Raw genomic sequence first — 22,221 nt, 5'->3', positions numbered from 1 at the left:
ATGGGATCTTCCCAACCCAGGGATTGAACCCAGGTCTCACACATTGCAGGCAGATTCTTTACTATCTGACAGGGAAGCCCATAAATCATCATCATTATTTTAATTTAACAAACTACAAGTTTAATTGAAATTCAAATGCTATTTATATTTTTAGCTGTATGAAGTTGCAACTAAGTATATTATATTAATTTCTGGAAAGTATACTAATAGAGGTTTAGATTAACTGACTGACTACAATCACAATACTTTAATTGAAATCTTGTCACCACCTCTTGCTAGTTGTGTGAACTTGGCAAGTTATTCGGTTTTTATTGCTTCAAAATCCTCATCTCTAATAAGGAATAACAATCACACTTACCTGATATAATTATTGTGACAACTAAATATTATAACATAGGTAAGATATTTAGCATATAGGAAGCACTGAATATGGATTTCCTAATGTAATTCCCAATGTTGTTACTGTTGCTACTACTCTTCCTATTCTTGTGTCCCGTTTCCATAACCTAGAGCTCTCACTCAAGCAAATTTTTATTAAAGGATTGAGTATGTCTGAAATTAATAAACTGAAATCTTAAGAGAACTCCAACACACATACAAAATACTGTTTTTCTCAAAAATAATTATGAGTTATTAGAAAATCACTTAGGTAAAATTGTAGAAAGAAGACTTACATATTACCAAAAAATGTTACAGAAATATAAACATGATTTTTTTACTAGTTCTTTGTTCACTTTATCCTTGCTTTAGCATTAAATTTGATTTGTTTACATTTGCACATACACACAAATACAAAATTTTAAGGAAGAACTCATATGTATAAAAACCAACATTATTAAATACTAAAATTATGTATTTTGTTACACATATATGGGGATAATTTTTTAAAGATAATAAAAATAAACTACTAATATAGGGCAAAAATTTTGACACCTACCTTGTTTTTAGTGTATTGAATTTATAAAATTAAAAAAATTTTGAACCTTAGTTTTATGTCAGATACTGCTGGAGTAAATTTTTACCTATACTAAGTCACAGTCCATTTAACAGTTACTATTTTGATCTTTATCTTATGGAATAAGAAAGTAAGTACAAAGAAATTTAATATTCTGATGGTTTTTTAGCTACTAAGTAAAAAATTGATAATTATAACCTAGTACCTTATTTTTAATATCTGTTTTCGGCCTCTATTTTTCCTATCATTTTTCTTATCATTGGATAAGTTTCTTTCCTCACTAAATGGAGCTGAAAAAGGATAAAAATATATTACCTAGAAAAGTAAATGTATATACATTTTAGTACATATAGTATTATTAATTGTTCGTATTTTATGTCTTAGTCATCAAATGTTTAAGAACATTTATTAAATAGAAACAGTTGTTTACTGTTTCAGTAATGTGACAATACTGGAAAGAGTGACAGTATATACATTTATAGCTTATACTCCCTGGTGGCTGAGACAATAAAGAATCTGAATTAGAGAGATCCTGGTTCAATCTCTGGGTCAAGAAGATCCCCTGGAGAAGGCAATAGTTACCCACTTAAATATTCTTGCCTGAAGAATTCCATGGACATAGGAACCTGGTGGGTAACAGTCCATGGGGTCGCTAAGAGTCAGACAAGACTGAGATGCTAACACTTCTACTGTTTTTAAATTTCATACCACTATACAATTACTGTCATAATGACATAAAAGCAAATAAATACTGGCAATTATGGGCTTCCCTGCTGACTCAGTTGGTAAGGAATCTGCCTGTAATGCAGGAGACCTTAGTTTAGTCCCTGGGTCTGGAAGATCCCTTGGAGAAGGAAATGGCAAACCACTCCAGTATTCTTGCTTGGAAAATCTCATGGACAGAAGAGGCTGGTGGGCTGCAGTCCATGGGATCACAAAGAGTCAGACAGGACTGAGTGGCTAATGTTTTCATAGACATTATACTGATTCTTCATAAATCATTTATTTGTTAAAGTTAATATAATTTCATCCCCTGAGAATATTTAAAAGTTTATTTTTAATGAAAAAATGCTGAGAAAAATATATCAAGTTTACTGTTTTGTTAAATATTATGCAGTGTAAATTATATGAATAAATTTATTTTGTTTCCCTTTTTTCAAACCTTAAAGGTCAAACATTGAAAATATATTTAAAAACATTTAAAAACCTTTAATGATAAATACAAGTTTAGCTGATTTTATTAACAAATACATATTTGTTAATACTTAAACTTATTCAATTGATTGACAGTATTAAGGATGGGATAAATCTATAATACTTGCTATTAAACACTCATTGGCTTTTTACGATTGAAATGAAATCTTATATGTTTATGGGTACAATTACTAGATGCATAAATATAAGGTGGTAAAAATGGATGGCCTCTACCTATAAACATTAATTCTATCAATGTAGTAACAGAAAATAAAAATAGAATTTTCTCTTATCATTACTGGGTATATTCAATCTGATAATTTGGTCTACAACCAATAGAAATGCAAAATCAATTTGGCTTAAAGTATACATTGTGTATCATGTCATATAACAGAAATTTTAGAGCTTATTGAGATTTCAGATGTACTTTATTGAGGCATCACCAGAAACAATTTTCTTCTGGCTTTCTCATCTGCCATTCATTGTGTTGATTGTAATAATTTCAAACACAGCATTTTAGTATCTAAAAGATGACAAGGAATCATCTTTTTCTCTTATCATCAGAGTCACCTTCACACTTCGTTGGTCAGATTTGGATGGGTAAATCAATTCCTGGCAAGAGAAATGGGACTATCATGAGAAATATGCACAATCATCTACATGCAAAAGATTTAGGGGATTAGGTAAAATGAAAAAAAAAAAACACTGAGTATAAAAAAACTTTACCAGTTGAAAAGTCCAAAATGGTTTTGTTGAAGGAGTATCTCTCTAATACATTTTACAAAATGTAAACATTTGGTTCACATTTTTTTGTTTGTTTCACTTTGCTATTACTCTTGAAAATAATTTAGTTGTCCAAGGGATGTTGAAAATTGTTTCTCTAGATTTCAATGAGCTAGATAAACTGTTAGCTAATGTTTTAACTAGAATTTCATACTTGGCATTTCAGTACTTTTTTCCCCCACCTATGTCATATATACTGAATGTTGCCAGCAAAACAAATGATAAGCCCAAACACGGCCATTTTGGACTTACTTCCATAGTAATTCCTTTCCGCAATTTATTGCACATATTTATTTCCCTAAATCACTGCCCCCAATTTTTTTTTTTTTTCAAAATTTGCACTGATCACTTTTTCTCCTTCAGCTTCAATGGCTAGAACAGTTTCTAACCCAGAGTTGCTAAATGGAAAAATGTATACAAATTGATGCAAAGTAAGGAGGGGATGAAAAAATAAAACAAAATTACAGAACGCTGAATTTAGGAGCTTGGTAGTATGCCCACAGATACATGAATATAGTTATTTTTAACATAATGATATTAGGTAAAATATATAATTTTCTTGTTAATATAGCAGGGACTTTACTTCACTTGTAAAATTGTCAGTATTCATCCTATTTGCCATTTAATGTCTTCAAAAACATCTAACTGGGGCTCATCATTGTCCTTTGCTCTAGATAACATCCTGTACTACTCAGCTTCTTTTGTGGCATGTGTGGTTATTTTTCCTCTGTAACCTTTCATTGACTGCCAGAAACGTCTATTAGCTTGATCTTCTCTTCCTTATTTAGTTAGCTATTCCTTTAAAACATAAGTCTGGCCAGATGTAACGATAAGCAGGCAGATGGCTCTGGAGTGATTCTTTTCTGATAAGGAAGTAGCTTCTTTTGAAGATGTGGCTCTACAACTATCCTGGCCCAAGGCATAATCTATGATTTGTCAACTTGTACAGGATGCTTTTCAGTCTCATGATGATAGAAAAACTTGAATATAAACACTGATATTAAAAAATAAAAAACCTGCATTTCTGTGTGAATATTGCATTTCCTGCCAGCAGGCATACATAAGTAATATATTTGAGTAGAAAATTGAATTAATTTAAAACAGTAAAACATCACTGTTAATAACTATCCAATTAGTACAGATTGAGAAATTTGAAATCCTGAAACTAAATTTATATAGGGTTAATGGAACTCCATTTAATTTTCTTGGGGACCATTATATATTCTATAAACTCTGAAGTCCATTATATTTATAAAGTCTGTATTTTCTTTTTTTAGTAAATATTGTATGTTTATGGTTAAGGAAATGGAAACCCACTCCAATATTCTTGCCTGGAAAATCCCATGGACAGAGGAGCCTGGCAGGCTACAGTCCACTGGGTCATAAGAGTCAGACATTCAGTTCAGTTCAGTTCAGTCTCTCAGTCGTGTCCGACTCTTTGCGACCCCATGAATCGCAGCACTCCAAGCCTCCCTGTCCATCACCAACTCCTGGAGTTCACTCAAACTCAAGTCCATCGAGTCGGTGATGCCATCCAGCCATCTCATCCTCTGTCATCCCCTTCTCCTCCTGCCCCCAATCCCTCCCAGTATCAGAAGCTTTTCCAATGAGTCAACTCTTCACATGAGGTGGCCAAAGTACTGGAGTTTCAGCTTTAGCATCATTCCTTCCAAACAACACCCAGGACTGATCTCCTTTAGAATGGACTGGTTGGATCTCTTTGCAGTCCAAGGGACTCTCAAGAGTCTTCTCCAACACCACAGTTCAAAAGCATCAATTCTTCAGCGCTCACCTTTCTTCACAGTCCAAATCTCGCATCCATACATGACCACTGGAAAAACCATAGCCTTGACTAAACGGACCTTTGTTGGCAAAGTAATGTCTCTGCTTTTCAACATGCTATCTAGGTTGGTCATAACTTTCCTTCCAAGGAGTAAGCATCTTTTAATTTCATGGCTGCAGTCACCATCTGCAGTAAGTCAGACATTACTTAGAGACTAAACCACCACCATTGTGTATTTACATATGAAGAATGATAGTCCATATCTTGCTAGAAGTTGTCAAAGGTCAATACCTACTTATATTTGATTTACTCAGGATTTGTTGTTATTTTAAAACATTTATTGAAGATTAAGTCAAGCCAACACTTGAGGCAATAATGACAGTATGTTGAAATCTTTGAGGAATTGTAATTCATACTTGTTTAAAGAATTTAATACAAGGATTAAAATTCACTGCCTTGTTTTAAAAGCGAAATTTTAAAATGCAACGTATTATACTGTGGACTTGGAGAAGTGCAAAATAGGAATCATTACTAAATGGTTACAAGTTACTGTTTGTAGTAATGAAAAAGTTTTGAAAATATACAATATTGATGACTGTACAATGTTGTGAATGTAATTAATGTCACTGAATTTTGTACTTAATTATAAAGGTAAATTTTTATGTTTTTGCAAACTTTAGCACATTAAAAGTATTCAGGAAAGCATAACAAGTGTGAAGACATTTATGAATATATACTCAAAAAACACCTAGAAGAAATGGAGTAGCCATCATAGTCAACAAAAGAGTCAGAAATGAAGTACTTGGATGCAGTCTCAAAAACGACAGAATGATCTCTGTTCATTTCCAAGGCAAACCATTCAATATCACGGTAATCCAAGTCTATGCCCCAACCAGTAACACTGAAGAAGTTGAAGTTGAACACATCTATGAAGACCTACAAGACCTTCTAGAACTAACACCCAAAAAAGATGTCCTTTTCATTATAGGGGACTGGAATGCAAAGTAGGAAGTCAAGAAACATCTGGGGTGACAGGCAAATTTGGCCTTGGGATATGGAATGAAGCAGGTCAGAGGCTAATAGAGTTCTGCCAAGACAACACACTGTTCATAGCAAACACCCTCTTCCAACAACACAAGAGAAGACTCTATGATTGGACATCACCAGATGGTTGATACTGAAATCAGATTGATTATTTCTTTGCAGCCAAAGATGGAGAAGCTCTATACAGTCAACAAAAACAAGACGGGGAGCTGACTGTGGCTCAGACCATGAACTCCGTATTGCCAAATTCAGACTGAAATTGAATAAAGTGGAGAAAACCACTAGATCATTCAGGTATGACCTAAATCAAATCCATTATGACATACAGTGGAAGTGAGAAATAGATTTAAGGGACTAGATCTGATAGACTGGGTGCCTGGTGAACTATTGACGGGGGTTTGTGACATTGTACAGGAGACAGGGATCAAGACCATCCCCAAGAAAAAGAAATGCAAAAAAGCAAAAAGGCTATCTGAGGAGGCCCTACAACAGCTGTGAAAAAAGGGAAGCAAAAAGCAAAGGAGAAAAGGAAAGATATACTCATTTGAATTCAGAGTTTCAAAGAACAGCAAGGAGAGATAAGAAAGCTTTCCTCACTGATCAATGCACAGAAATAGAGGAAAACAATAGAATGGGAAAGTAGATCTCAACAAGAAAATTAAAGATACCAAGGGAACATTTCATGCAAAGATGGGCTCAATAAAGGACAGAAATGGTAGGGACCTAACAGAAGCAGAAGATATTAAGAAGAGGTGGCAAGAATACACAGAAGAACTGTACAAAAAAGATCTTCACTACCCAGATAATCACGATGGTGTGATCACTCACCTAGAGCCAGACATCCTGGAATGTGAAGTCAAGTGGGCCTTAGAAAGCATCACTACGAACAAAGCTAGTGGAAGTGATGGAATTCCAGTTGAGCTCTTTCAAATCCTGAAAGATGATGCTGTGAAAGTGCTGGACTCAATATGCCAGCAAATTTGGAAAACTCAGCAGTGGTCACAGGACTGGAAAAGGTCAGTTTTCATTCCAATTCCAAAGAAAGGCAATGCCAAAGAATGTTCAAACTACTGCACAATTGCACTCATCTCACATGCTAGTAAATTAATGCTCAAAATTCTCCAAGCCAGGCTTCAGCAATACGTGAACCGTGAACTTCCAGATGTTCAAGCTGGTTTTAGAAAAGGCAGAGGAACCAGAGATCAAGTTGCCAACATCCTCTGGATCATCAAAAAAGAACGAAAATTCCAGAAAAAACATCGATTTCTGCTTTATTGACTATGCCAAAGCCTTTGACTGTGTGGGTGACAATAAACTGTGGAAAATTCTGAAAGAGATGGGAATACCAGACCACCTGATCTGCCTCTTGAGAAATCTGTATGCAGGTCAGGAAGCAACAGTTAGAACTGGACATGGAAAAACAGACTGGTTCCAAATAGGAAAAGGAGTATGTCAAGGCTGTATATTGTCACTCTACTTATTTAACTTATATGCAGAGTATATCATGAGAAACGCTGGGCTGGAAGAAGCACAAGCTGGAATCAAGATTTCCAGGAGAAATATCAATATCCTCAGATATGCAGATGACACCACCCTTATGGCAGAAAATGAAGAAGAACTAAAGAGCCTCTTGATGAAAGTGAAAAAAGAGAGTGAAAAAGTTGACTTAAAGCTCAACGTTCAGAAAACTAAGATCATGGCTTCCGGTCCCATCACTTCACGGAAATAGATGGGGAAACAGTGGAAACCATGGCTGACTTTATCTTTCTGGGCTCCAAAATCACTGCAGATGGTGATTGCAGCCATGAAATTAAAAGACCCTTACTCCTTATAAGGAAAGTTATAACCAACCTAGACAGCATATTAAAAAGCAGAGACTTTACTTTGTCAACATAGGTCTATTTAGCCAACACTATGGTTTAACAGTGGTCATGTATGGATGTGAAAGTTGGACTATAAAGAAAGCTGAGCACCGAAGAATTGATGCTTTTGAACTGTGGTGTTGGAGAAGACTCTTGAGATTCCCTTGGACTGCAAGAAGATCCAACCAGTCCATCCTAAAGCAGATCAGTCCTGGGTGTTCATTGGAAGGACTGATGTTGAATCTGAAACTCTAATACTCTGGCCACCTGATGCGAAGAGCAGACTCATTTGAAAAGACACTGATGCTGGGAAAGATTGATGGCAGGAGGAGAAGGGGATGACAGAGGATGAGATGGTTTGATGGCATCAATGACTCCATGGACATGGGTTTGGGTGAACTCCAGGAGTTGGTAATGGACAGGGAGGCCTGGCGTGCTGGGATTCATGGGGTCGCAAAGAGTCGGACACGACTGAGGGACTGAACTGAACTGAACCCCTTCTAAGTCATAGTGCAAACCCAATATAAAATAAGCATTTTTATTGTAATAGTAGGATGAATCAAGTACATTTCCCCCCTGCTGTTTGTTGAGGATTTTAGGCAGCGGTTGTCTCTCTCACTCTTTGTGTGTATGTGTGTCTTCTCTCTATCTCTGTGTTCAAAGTAAATTTAGCAATATGTTTTAATACCTGTATATATATAATCCACCTTACCTTTAATAATAAGCTGAAAAATTACTTAGAAAATGACTTTCAGCTTACTAAATCTCTTTCTTTTCTTCAGGAAGATTTTACCTAACCCTTCAGTTCAACTGAAGCTGAAGGTTAGAATTACTTTGCCATTCTTGCTTACTTCAGTATTTTAACTGTTATCAATAATTTTGTGTTTTAAATTTTCCTCAGTACATAATGCTTTAATACTGTTTTTAATATTTACTTCCCTAGGGATATAAAATAATTTTTGGTATCTCATATCCATTTTAATGTGTAAAGCATCATGAATAATTAAACTAAATAATCATGCATCTTTGTGCTAAAAGGAACAATTTTAAAATTAACAAGTAAAGCACACTTAATGATACTCTTAAATCTATTTTCAAAAGTCTCCCTTTGAAGTATGCTACATATCTGCCTATTCTAAGAAAATGCAAATGAAAACAAGTGAATTATAAACAACAGTGTTAATCTGATGCCATTGCAATAATAATTATTATGGAGAGAAGATCTAGACCTTTTGTCCCTAAAAACCTATAAATTTATAAAACTTACAGAATTGGATACATGAATATGAATCTATGAGTATAAACTAATAGATTAGTATAAATAATTACTAAACTCAAATACACATTTGTATACACTAACTGATATAAGACATCCATCAGGTAATAAGTCATTCTCTCAAGTACTGAATTGATAATGTTAATTCTCAAAGTCAAAGCATCTCTCACTTCAAAATATTCATATATTGAGCAATATTCCTTATATGAAATTTCTTGTACAATTGTTTCATCTTCAAAGGATTCATTTTCAAATGACATTTACCTAAATTTTCTCACAATAAAATAAGTATAAACTTTGAATTAACATTTTGGTGTTCAAATTTTAGTGTTCCCCTTTCATAATTATATGGTCATTGGAAATGCATTTGGTCTCTACAGTTATTACATCTATTAGATATATATGTTCATAATAGCTAGAGTTGCTGAAAGTTTCTAAAAGAATTTAAAAGAAAATTCATTCGGAAGCTATTGGTAAGCATTCATATAGAGTAATTTTTAAAGTTTTGTCATAATATTAGGGCGACTATTAAGGAAAAGATATCAGTTAATTCTAGATAAGTGATGTCATCTTTGCTATTGCTGGTGTTTAGGCATTAAGTCATGTCTGACTTTTGGTAACTCCATGGATTGTAGACCATCAGGCTCCTCTGTCCTTGGGATTTCCCTGGCAAGAAAGGAGTAGATTCCCAGGGGATCTTTTCAACCCAGGGACTGAACCTTTGTCTCCTGCTTGGCAAGCAGATTCTTTACCACTGAGCCATCTGGGAAGCATCACCAATTTAATCTTTACTACATTGGAATATGTGATATAGTTAGATATATTTAATGATATGTTTATAAACATAAAATCTTCAGCTCTTCATACATCCTGTTTAAGACATAAAATCTTGCCCTTCCACATGACTTCCATAACAAAACATGGGTATGTGCAGGTGGTTCCTTAGAATTTTTCCAGATTCTTTTTCTTCTCTCATATTCTGTATAGCCTTAGAGTACACTCTATGGTATAAAACCCTTGATCGTACACAAAATAACTTGTAACACAGGAATAAAAGAATTGGGCAGTTAGCCATTAGATGGCATGATTTTTCTTCTTGGAAAAATCATGCCATCTAATGATTGGAATGATTAGTAGATGGCAAAGATGTGGAATATATCTCAGGTTTTAACACAAAAGTTTTCCTAAAAGAACAATTTGTACCCATCTACTTATAAAACATCATTTAAGAATCACTAGATACAAGGAAATGTGTAGATTTTCTAATTAAGAATATGAAAAGACAGAAGGAAAGCTTGATTATACAACGTAATTGAAATTACTGTTCTAGTTATCCATCAAATGCCTTGTATTTTATTTATTCAGTTATAATCCTTGTATTGTGACTTATGAATAATTTGATAAACTACTCTTTAATGAGTTTAGGTGAGTTGGCAATAACCTGTTAGGATATAAGATTTGCAATTGACTTTTAGTAAAATATTTTAATTCACAAGAGAAATTCTCTTGATGGAAAAGTCTAATGATATTGCAGGCTGCAGTGTGAAATGTTACCCAGATCATTCCATAGAAAAGTTGTTAGTACTACTTTGGTAAGCCATTCATTAAATCAACAGATATTTACTTAATGGCATCTTTGTATAGTCCTTCTTTAGCTAGTCGTCACTTAAGGTTGCATTGGTTAGTAGTATTATCACAAAAGTGACCATCTATTGAAACTGAATATCTCTTTAGGAACATGTCCAATTTATTGTGGGTGGTTTAGCAAAGTATCACTCCCATATTTTCTTCTGTATTTACTTCTATAAGCATATATATTAAACTGCATTGTGTAAACAAACATATAAAAACAGATTCTACCAAATCTTAGTTTGAAAATAAATCATGGAAAAATAATGCTTATTTTTATACCAAAAAACTCTCAGTGAATTGTTAATGTAAGATGTACAATTGTACTCATCTCACACACTAGCAAAGTAGTGTTCAAAATTCTCCAAACCAGGCTTCTACAGTACATAAACTGTTAACTTCCAGATGTTCAAGTTGGATTTAGAGAAAGCAAAGAAACCAGAGATCAAATTGCCAATATCTATTGGATCATCAAAAAAACAAGAGAGCAAGAGAGTTCCAGAAAAACATCTACCTCAGCTTTATTGACTATGCCAAAGCCTTTGACTGTGTGGATCACAACAAACTGGAAAATTGTTCAAAAGATGGGAATACCAGATCATCACCTGCTTCCTAGAAATCTGTATTCAGGTCAAGAAGCAACAGTTAGAACTGGACATGGAACAACAGACTGGTTCCAAATAGGAAAAGGAGTATATCAAGGCTGTATATTGTCACCCTGCTTATTTAACTTACATGCAGAATATATCATGAGAAACACTGGACTGGATGAAGCACAAGCTGGAATCAAGATTGCCGGGAAAAATATCAATAACCTCAGATATGCAGATGACACCACCCTTATGTCAGAAAGTGAAGAAGAACTAAAGAGCCTCTTAATGAAAGTGAAAGAAGAGAGTGAAAAAGTTGGCTCAAAACTCATCATTCAGAAAACTAAGATCATGGCATCTGGTCCCATCACTTCATGGTAAATAGATGGGGAAACAGTGGAAACAGTGACAGACATTTATTTTGGGGCTCCAAAATCACTGCAGATAGTGAATGCAGTCATGAAATTAAGACACTTGCTCCTTGGAAGAAAAGTTATGACCAAACTAGACAGCATGTTAAAAAGCAGAGACATTACTTTGCCAACAAAGGTTCATCTAGTCAAAGCTATGGTTTTTCCAGTGGTCATGTATGGATGTGAGAGTTGGACTATAAAGAAAGCTGAGCACTGAAGAATTGATGCTTTTGAACTGTGGTGTTGGAGAAGACTCTTGAGAGTCCCTTGGACTGCAAGGGTATCCAAACAATCCATCTAAAAGAAATCAGTCCTGAATATTCATTGGAAGGACTGATTTTGAAGCTGAAACTCCAATACTTTAGCCACCTGATGGGAAGAGCTGACTCATTTGAAAAGACCCTGTTGCTGGGAAAGATTGAATGCGGGAGGAGAAGGGAACGACAGAGGATGAGATGGCTGGATGGCATTACCGACTCATGAACATGAGTTTGAGCAGACTCTGGGAGCTGGTGATGGACAGGGTGGCCTGGTGTGCTGTAGTCCAAGGGGTCACAAAGAGTCAGACACATAAAGCGACTAGACTGAACTGAATGTAAGATTTATTTATGATTATAATCTAATAAGGTATATTTAGTGAGGATAATTTATTAAAGTAAGATTATTTAGTGAGATTTACTTCTTTCTATATGACACTTCTGTGTTAGCTAGTTTTGTATAGGCACTTTTAAAGAGAAGATCATGATTTTTCTTTCTTTTTTTCTTTTTTTAATATATTTTCGTTTATTTTTTTATATTTTATTTTATTTTTTAACTTTACAATATTGTACTGGTTTTGCCATATATCAAAATGAATCCGCCACAGGTATACATGTGTTCCCCATCCTGAACCCTCCTCCCTCCTCCCTCCCCATACCATCCCTCTGGTATGGGGATTTTTCTTACTATAATTCTATCTAGTTGAATTTAAGAGCCTGTGTTAACATCTACTGGTTTATGTCAAAGGAAAGGAGAAGAGGCATTCACTTTGATCTTTCAACTTTCTCAGCACAAAATCCTCAAAAGCTTTGTCTATCTCTTTTTACCAGAAGAACCACTGTTCGTAATAAACTGGGAAAAATTACCAATACTAAAATAAGCTAATGTATTCTAGAATTCATGTTCCTTTTGTTCTGAGCAAATTGCCATGTTATATAAAACCATATAAAATATATATTCTAAATGTTAATGGTTAAGGTACATAATTAGATTGTATTTACTTGTACATTTTTATTTATAGAATGTCTTCTCTAGACAAATTAATTTACAAAAGTGAGTTTACATATATCACAATCTTATACATCTATGTGAAATACCTGGTATTTCTAAAAACAAATTGCAGTAATCTGATTCAGATGTAGTATTGACATGAGCCTTCCTTTTAATCTGACTATGTTATCTTGAAACAGCATTTATTTTTGTCTCTGTATAGGCTAAAGTAAAGCATAATTAAGTACTTCATATTTCTACTTTATTAGGTTTTTATTTTCGGTACACTTTTTAAAATATTTTACTACCACATTTTGTGTAAGGAAATTGAGCATCAGGCAGATTTGAGGGGTCTCCCAGAACCAATTCCCTGAGAATACCAAGGGGTAACTGTGGTTCTTCAGGAGCCATAAGTGAGGACATTGTTACCCCTACACTCTTGCAAATAACAGTTGGAGGAAATAGAACAGAATAGAGCTCAGAGAAATGATCCATACCTTATGATGAGAAAAAAAAGTGAGGAATCTTTTACAATTTTCTGATTAGATAACCTACGGGCAAAATGATTTATTAATATAAGCGAAAAATAGTTTGTAAAGGTATATTTTAGATATTACTTGCTTTAAAAAGGCAATTTAACTACATAGCCTCCTCAAAATTAATATTCAATTATGTATGTTTTGCCTGGAAAACATAACTGGGCATAGAAATATATTTTTGGAGACAAAAGCAAACAAGTTAGCAGTTGTTCATCAACGCGTGTCTTCATACACTTTAACTGGTGTGTGTGTGTTTAAATCCAGAGCGCCGCAGTTAGTAGCAGCAATGCTTCACACACACTGATTCAGCATTTAATTTTTACTAAAAAACCCTAACTGTCTTCCCTCACGGTGTGAATGTGTCTGCCTCTAGGACTAGCATCATGTGTTGAATTCATTACAGTCTTTCATAGGATCCCAGGAGAGTTTATTCACAGATGTAGATTTATTGCCAGCCATCCATAACTGTTTGTTTGGCCTTCCTTGGGAGCACAAAGACAGGGAATTATCCAGTGGAAATAATTCATAGCAGTGTATTAAAAATAATAAGCATTAGTCCTAGTCAGTGATGCTGGAGGTTTACAGATTCTGACAGCTGACTCTGGTTTTGTGGCAGCCCCCAGGATTTATGTGTAATATCATGTCTTTTCAATGTCTCACAGTAGAACTTGAGTTTTTACAGTTTGAAAGAAGGCTCTAGGATGCTGGTACGATAGATCTATGCTATTTATTTTCCCATAAGTATATTTAATTATTCAGTGAAGGATCCATTAAACAATCTCATCTATTTTTAACCAATTAAGTTTACATTAAAGATTTACCATATCATTCTAATAATAGAATGTTCCATGGCACTTAACCAACAAGTACTCAGTACTGTGATTCTGAATCCTATAGTGCATATAAAGATCTAAAGTAAGTATGCTTTCAGAAAAACAGTAAATATATACATAGTTATCACCTTACAAAGACTTAGTAGTTTAAATATAAACTAATACAATTATGTAAAGTTTAAAAATAAAATAAAATTAGAAAAAAAAAGTATTATAAAATTATATGCCTTTTGACATTCAAATAATAAATGAAAATATTATTTTCGAATTAGAAATCTTTGGATTGACGTTACACATCTTAAAGTCTGATCATGTAAGACAAAGGAGGCAGTACAATAGTAATTCACTGCAGAGTCAGAATACATATTATTTGTTTATCATCCAAACATGTTTACTAAAATGTAGGGTTTTTATTTCTTTGTATTACTACATTCCTTGTATTGCTAGAGAAAAATATGAGATTAAAATAATTTATTAGAATAAGATAGTCACAACTATATTTTTTGAATGGTCATAGAATTTATGAACTGAAGAGCTTTTAAAAACCATATATTACATACACTTCATTTTATTAAAAAAAAGAAAGAAAGAAAAAAACAATGCCCATAATGGCTTGTTCAAGGTAACCTAATATTAATAATATGAGAGTTAAATGTCATACCTTTTGGCCTCTTAGTCCTAGGTTATTTCTACTTGTATTGTACTTTATAACCCCACACTCATATTGTATCACTTGCTACATTGCACTCATATGCCGTTTGCTCTACAACTGAATGTCATGATAAATATTCATACATACAGGATATGTTGAAGTTGGTTCCTGTTACTTCCTATATTCCTAGGAGGAAGAATGCAACTTTGCCTTAATATTGACTTCCAGTAAGCTTATGTCTTGACTTTGACATATATTTAATTTTAAGCCTACTTACAAAACAATAGCTTCCATCTATGTCTAAGATTGCTTTTTCTGTTTTCATTTTGCTTTCTTTTTGAAATGGCATATAGCTAGTGTTGTTTTCCTATTGATAAATTATTTCCCTGTACCTTTTTAATCTTTTTCAACCCCTTCTCACTTTGCTACGCATGATGTCAGTTTGGAGTCAGTAGGTATCAATGTGAAAAACTAGGAAACAAAATAAGAAAAAAAAATCTCATGAGTGTTTAACTGCTGTGGGAACAAAATCAATGATACAGCTAACTCTATCTTTATTGTTATATACTGGAATTATAACATTCTGCTGTAAACTTCAGATAATATGAGAATTTCAGTGTGAAATGAAGATTTCCACAGATAGTTCTTTCACTAATTTGTCTTTTGTTCATGGGTAACTTTTAGAAGCATACGATTCACAATTCCAGGAATACTTTTTTGTATATTCATTACTATTTTTATACAACTCCCACATGTTTTTATATATATTGAATAGTGTGTATATATATATGTGTGTGTGCATTTAGAGAGATACATAGTTTTGAAATACATGTTTAATAACCTATCAGTATATAATTGGCATTATCTATGGTTGGATTTCCTGGAAGCAGATTCTGAGGCAAAATTTCAAGTACGCATAATTTATTGAAGAAGAGCTCCCAGGAATAGGAATATGAGATTTAGCAAATAAAAACATGGCATGCCTAGTGAAATCTGAATTTCAGATAAACAGCAGATATTTACATGAAATATTCAGGACATACATCTACTAAAATAATATTCTTTTTTTTTTTTTTTGAAATTAACATTTACCTCAGAGTCCTTCTTTTTAATCTGATGACCCTAGTTAAGAGAGAGGTAGTAAAGACAGATTGGGGAAGGGAAAGAGCTAAGCAAAATTGCAGTATTAATGCAGTATAAAGTGCAGCCTGGATCCAGGCTTCACCTGAACCTTTGGCAGTGCTGATTGTATGGGCGGTCTGAATTACCCCCATGAAGTTGGTCCCACACTGAGTCTGAGCTTTTGTACTAGCATGGCTTAGTGAGTGGCTGCAGACTGTAGGAGAGAGGTGGGATTGTTGTTGTTTAGTCACTAAGTCGGGTCTGACTCTTTGTGACCCCTCAGACTGCAGCAAACCACACACTTCCGTCACTATCTCCCAGAGTTTGCTCAAACTCATTTCCTTTGAGTTGGCGATACCATTCAACCATCTCACCCTCTGTTGCCCCATTCTCCTCCTGCCCTTAGTCTTTCCCAGCATCAGGGTGGTCTCCAGTGAGTTGCTTCTTCACATCAGGTGGCCAGAGTGTTGGAGCTTCAGTATCAGTCTTTCCAGTGAATATCCAGGGTTGATTTCCTTTAGGATTGACTGGTTTGATCTCCTTACTGTCCAAGGGACTCTCAAGAGTCTTCTCCAGCACCACAGTTCCAAAGCATCAATTCCACAGCACTCAGTCTTTTTTATGATCCAACTCTCACATTCATACATGACTATTGGAAAAACTATAGCTTTGACTATATGGACTTTTGTCAGCAAAGTGATATCTCTGCTTCGTAATAGTCTAAGATGGTCATAACTTTTCTTCCAAGGAGCAAGTAAGGGTCTTCTAATTTCATGGCCACGGTCACCATCTGTAGTGATTTTGGAGACCAAGAAAATAATATCTGCCACTGTTTCCTTTTTTTCCCCCATCTATTTACCATGAAGTGATGAGAGCAGGTGCCATGATCTGGTTTTTTGAATGTTGAGTTTTAAGACAGCTTTCTCACTCTTGTCTTGCACCTTCATCAAGAGGCTCTTTAGTTCCTCTTTGCTTTCTGCCATTAAAGTGGTATCGTCTGCTTATGTAACATTGTTGATATTTTTCTTGGCAACTTGATTCCAGCTTCTGATTTATCCAGCCCAGCATTTTGCATGATGTCCTCTGCACAGAAGTTAAATAAGCGGGGTGACAATATACCGCCTTGATGCATTGCTTTTCTAGTTTTGAACCAGTCCATTTTTCCATATCTGGTTCTAACTGGTGCTTCTCCACCTGCCTACAGGTTTCTTAGGAGACAGGTAAGGTAGTAAAGAATTCCCATCTCTTTAAGAATTTTCCACAGTTTGTTGTGATCCACACAGTCAAAGGTTTTATCATAGTCAATGAAGCAGAAGTTGATGTTTTGTTGGAATTCGCTTCCTTTTTCTATGATCCAGTATATGTTGGCAATTTCATCTCTGGTTCCCCTGACTTTTCTAAATCCAGCTTGTACATCGGTTCTCATACTATTAAAGCCTAGCTTGAAGGATTTTGAACATTACCTTGCTAACATGTGAAATGAACCCAACTGTACAGTAATTTGAACATTCTTTGGAATTGCCCTTCTAACCTCCTGGATGGATTACTCCCATTTCGACAAGGGCAAGTCTCTAGAGAAGGTGGTAGCTTTGAGTGTTTAGTGGGTTGCTGCTGCTGCTGCTGCTAAGTCGCTTCAGTCGTGTCTGACTCTGTGCGACCCCATAGACGGCAGCCCACGAGGCTCCACCATCCCTGGGATTCTCCAGGCAAGAACACTGGAGTGGGTTGCCATTTCCTTCTCCAATGCATGAAAGTGAAAAGTGAAGGTGAAGTTGCTCAGTCGTGTCAGACTCGTAGCGACCCCATGGACTGCAGCCCACCAGACTTCTCCATCCATGGGATTTTCCAGGCAAGAGTACTGGAGTGGGGTGCCATCGCCTTCTCCGGTGTAGTGGGTAGCAATCACATTAAATACAGACATATTTAAGTGTTTAGGTGTATAAATCTACCAAAGTACCTCATCTTCCTTGCCAAATATAAAATACCTAATTTCATCCTATCATACAGACTCTGGTTACCAAGAAATCATAAGGAATGCCTTATTGTAGCAGGCATTTAAGGCATCTCATAATTAAATGTTTAAGACAGTTGCATCCTCTGCTTATTATTGTTACAGAACTTTGATTGCATGATTTGTTGAACAGAGTGAGATAACTAGGTTACTAGCTGTTCCTAAGAGTTATACTCTCTAAATCAGTTTTAATTTGTGTAAACACTATATAAGAGTTTTAACTGGAGTAACCAATTATGTTGTAATATCTTTGGGTTGTTTATTTCTACTGATGTAAATTTTTCATTTCTGTACTTTTTAGTGTTAATTTCAAAGATATTTAGGTCTTAGCAGAATATGCTATGTATGTGGGTCTCTTGTCTTTCCAAGTGGTGCTAGATCTGCCTGCCAATGCAGGAGACATGAAACATGGGTTCAATCCCTGGGTTGGGAAGATCCCCTGGAGGAGGAAATGGCAACCCGCTCTAGTTTTCTTGCCTGGTGAATCCCATGGGCAGAGAAGCCTGGTGGGCTACAGTCCAAAGGGTCCCAAAGAGATGGGCAAAACTGAAGCAACTTAGCACAGCACAGCACAACACATCGGTCTCTATGCTAAGTGACATTTGCCTGGTCAAAGGACAAGAGTTGGCATCTAAGCAGCTGAAAACAGGTCAAAAGAATACAACAAAGGCAAAATTGAGATAAGAAAAAGGAGAAGGCCAAATGAATTTCAATAGAAAATGACTGATTTCAAGTGATGGAAACAGGAAACAACAAGTTCAAGCTCAGACTGAAGCCTCAGGTGCATGGAGTCAGGTATAGACTCTAGTGGAAACAAAGTACAGAGGTGAGGGCAAGTTAGAGAGGAATTATGAGATACGTTATGAAGGGTCGTTCTGGGGAAGCTTACGTGTGACTGGGACTACCTGAATTGAATTTCTGAAGCTTGCTCTAAAGGACCAGAAATTAAAGGGCTGCTTCACTCACAGAGAAATTGTTTTAAAATGTTTAGTATTTCAGGAAATGCAATATCATTCATCAAACTTCCCATCTAAATAACATTTTGTATTATTTAAATAAATCAAGTAACTTATCTTGTTAAATATTATATATTATGTTTTTAATATTATATATTATAAAATTAAAATACATTTCTTCATAAGAATTTAAATTATGAAAATGTGCAGGAAGAAATTTGTCTTTAGTTAATCATTCCAAGGCAACAATTATTAACCCTTTTTTACTCTCTTCCTGACTTCTTGCTGTGTATATTATTTTTACATAATTTTAATCAATTGGTGTATATAACATTAAATATGCTGATTAAAGTTTCTGTTCTTCCTGATTATAAATAAATATTTGCTTATTGCAAGTAATAATTAGAAAACATAGAAACAAATGTAATGAAGAAATGTAACTCAGAACCTAAAATAAAAATCGCTGCTAATTCAGTATTTCAAGTTGTTTCTTATTACTGAAGACTTTAAAAATAGTGAATATAATAATTAAAAATAAATTTTATTTTCACAATGAAAAAATATGATCTCTTGGTGTGTGAAAGGATGAACTATTTTAAATTCTATTACAGCAAGTTCTATTTTTAAAAACCTAGCTATTATTTTTACAAGATAGAGAACTAAACAGCATGTAATATTGTGTTAAAAGGTCATCAACAAATCAAGAGAACCTATGAGATTTGAGATTTGTGAAGGGTAATGAAGCTCATTGAAAAGCAGAGACATTACTTTGCCAACAAAGGTCCATCTAGTCAAGGCTATGGATTTTCCTGTGGTCATGTATGGTTGTGAGAGTTGGACTGTGAAGAAGGCTGAGTGCTGAAGAATTGATGCTTTTGAACTGTGATGTTGGAGAACACTTGAGAGAGTCCCTTGGACTGCAAGGAGATCCAACCAGTCCATTCTGAAGGAGATCAGCCCTGGGATTTCTTTGGAAGGAATGATGCTAAAGCTGAAACTCCAGTACTTTGGCCACCTCATGCGAAGAGTTGATTCATTGGAAATAACTCTGACACTGGGAGGGATTGGGGGCAGGAGGAGAAGGGGATGACAGAGGGTGAGATGGCTGGATGGCATCACTGACTCAATGGACGTGAGTCTGAGTGAACTCCGGAAGTTGGTGATGGACAGGGAGGCCTGGCCTGCTGCGATTCATGGGGTCGCAAAGAGTCAGACACGACTGAGCGACTGAACTGAACTGAACTGATGAAGCTCAGGAAAACCATTGTCTGTAACATGAAGAGTAGAGTCTCCCTCTCTATGTCACACCTTTGTTTTTGTTCATGGGTTCTGTATGAAACAAAAAATCCAAATGAATTCCTGAGTTTGATATCCCAGATGATAAAGTAACAACAGCCATTTATAATGTTGGAACATCAGAATATATTGCTAATTCTATAACAGTATATAGAATCCCCAAACTCTATATAATTTACGCATGTGTAAATGTAAGCTCAGTGTCAGAGACACAGAATATCATTTATAGGAGATGATAAGGAAAAAACACTGGTCAAGAAACAGTAATTCAAAGAATTATTACTTATCAAAATTGAGTGTCTAGTTCTTCTGAAGTTAAATAATTTGCCAAGTTATAACCAGAAAAATAACTCAGACACACATAAAAATCATCAACATGTATTCTAATATTTTAAAAACTAATTTTCTACTTGATTTATAGACTCATAATGTAAGAGCTAGAAAAGGGCTTAGAGATCATCTATCTAGTTCAGAGGCTTTTAAACTATCCTTAGTAGAGCGTACAGATTTCACCAAGGAGACATCAGGGTATGATGCTGATATCTACTGAGTGTTCTAGTTCCTCTGCTCCCATTGGAACCAAAGCCCATCTACTTTGTAGCCCGTGTATACTGGATTTTTGCCTGGAATTTTATGTGGGAAAAAAAAAAGTTTTAGATGATTTAATAAGGAGGTGAAATTTTCAGATTTCATTTGAGCATATTTTATATTATATGTGAGAAATTAATGGTCATTGCAGTCAAGTTCACATACTGATTAATTCAAAACCAACACTAAATCTTCCAAAAGTGCTAAGTTCTTTCCTCTGCACTTCTTCACTGTGTGCACTTGAAGACCTGTCTTCTGAAAATGCTAGAAGAGTATTCTGCTCACTGAATCATAATTTTGTGTAGGAAATATACAGAGTAGTTTGGGGTATGCAGAACGTGAACAGTTCAATCATTATAAACACATGATATTCTTAAATTTTTATGATAAATTTTAATCCCTAAAATTCATTTCTATGGTTGGGAACATTATAACTTTGATAACTTCTGCTTAAAGTCTAAAAAAAAATGTTTCAGGCTTATTACTGAAAAATAAATACATCACTTCATTTCAGTTCAGTCACTCAGTCGTGTCCGACTCTTTGCGACCCCATGAATCGCAGCACGCCAGGCCTCCCTGTCCATCACCAACTCCCGGAGTTCACTCAAACTCCTGTCCATCGAGTCAGTGATGCCATCCAGCCATCTCATCCTCTGTCATCCCCTTCTCCTCCTGCCCCCAATCCCTCCCAGCATCAGGGTCTTTTCCAATGAGCCAACTCTTCACATGAGGTGGCCAAAGTATTGGAGTTTCAGCTTTAGCATCATTCCTTCCAATGAACACCCAGGACTGATCTCCTTTAGGAAGGACTGGTTGGATCTCCTTGCAGTCCAAAGGACTTTCAAGAGTCTTCTCCAATACATCACTACTACCATTTAAAATATACAAAATCATTCAGCAGCCTAAAAATAAAAAAGCTTTTGACTGAGTTAACCTACCCTTCCAGAATCTTTGTACCTTTATCTGTCTTGTGAGCCAAGAATTAACTAATATAACATAATTCTTTCTATCCTGTGTTGTTAAGGATACTATACCTTGCAAATTGCAAGAAATGCTCATTTAAACTAACTTAATCTATGAGGAAATTTATTATCACATATATAGAAATTGCAGAGATATGGTACATATCGAGGTTTGTTAGTTCAGCAGTTCAATTACGTTTTGTATGACCCAAGATCTCTCTATTTTAGTCTAGTGCTCTCAGGGTTAATGACATTTTTTTAGACATTCAAGATGTCTAAAGAAGTTCTGAGTGTTATATCCAAACCCAGGGATGTCCATAGATAGTGGGACTAAAGGTAACTACCTAGTCTTTCTTATAGAAGATATCAGTGCATTTGTAGAAGAAATCCAGCTGACTTACCATCATGTCTTATGGATTAGAGTTCACTCACATGAATATACTTTTACCAATCAATGCAAGGAAGATGAACTGAACTAACTTTGC

The 22,221-nt window shown here is 35.2% G+C and overlaps 1 protein-coding gene across 1 annotated transcript in view; it reads left to right on the top strand.

The window, feature by feature from the left end:
* ZNF804A (zinc finger protein 804A) overlaps positions 1-22,221 on the top strand; it is a 350,091-nt gene that overhangs the window by 86,858 nt on the left and 241,012 nt on the right. The window lies entirely within an intron of this gene.

Source organism: Bos javanicus, chromosome 2, assembly GCF_032452875.1.
Source record: "Bos javanicus breed banteng chromosome 2, ARS-OSU_banteng_1.0, whole genome shotgun sequence".
Taxonomy (NCBI): domain Eukaryota; kingdom Metazoa; phylum Chordata; class Mammalia; order Artiodactyla; family Bovidae; genus Bos; species Bos javanicus.
The sequence above is the reverse complement of the archived record's forward strand: the minus strand, read 5'-3'. Positions and strand labels throughout refer to the sequence as shown.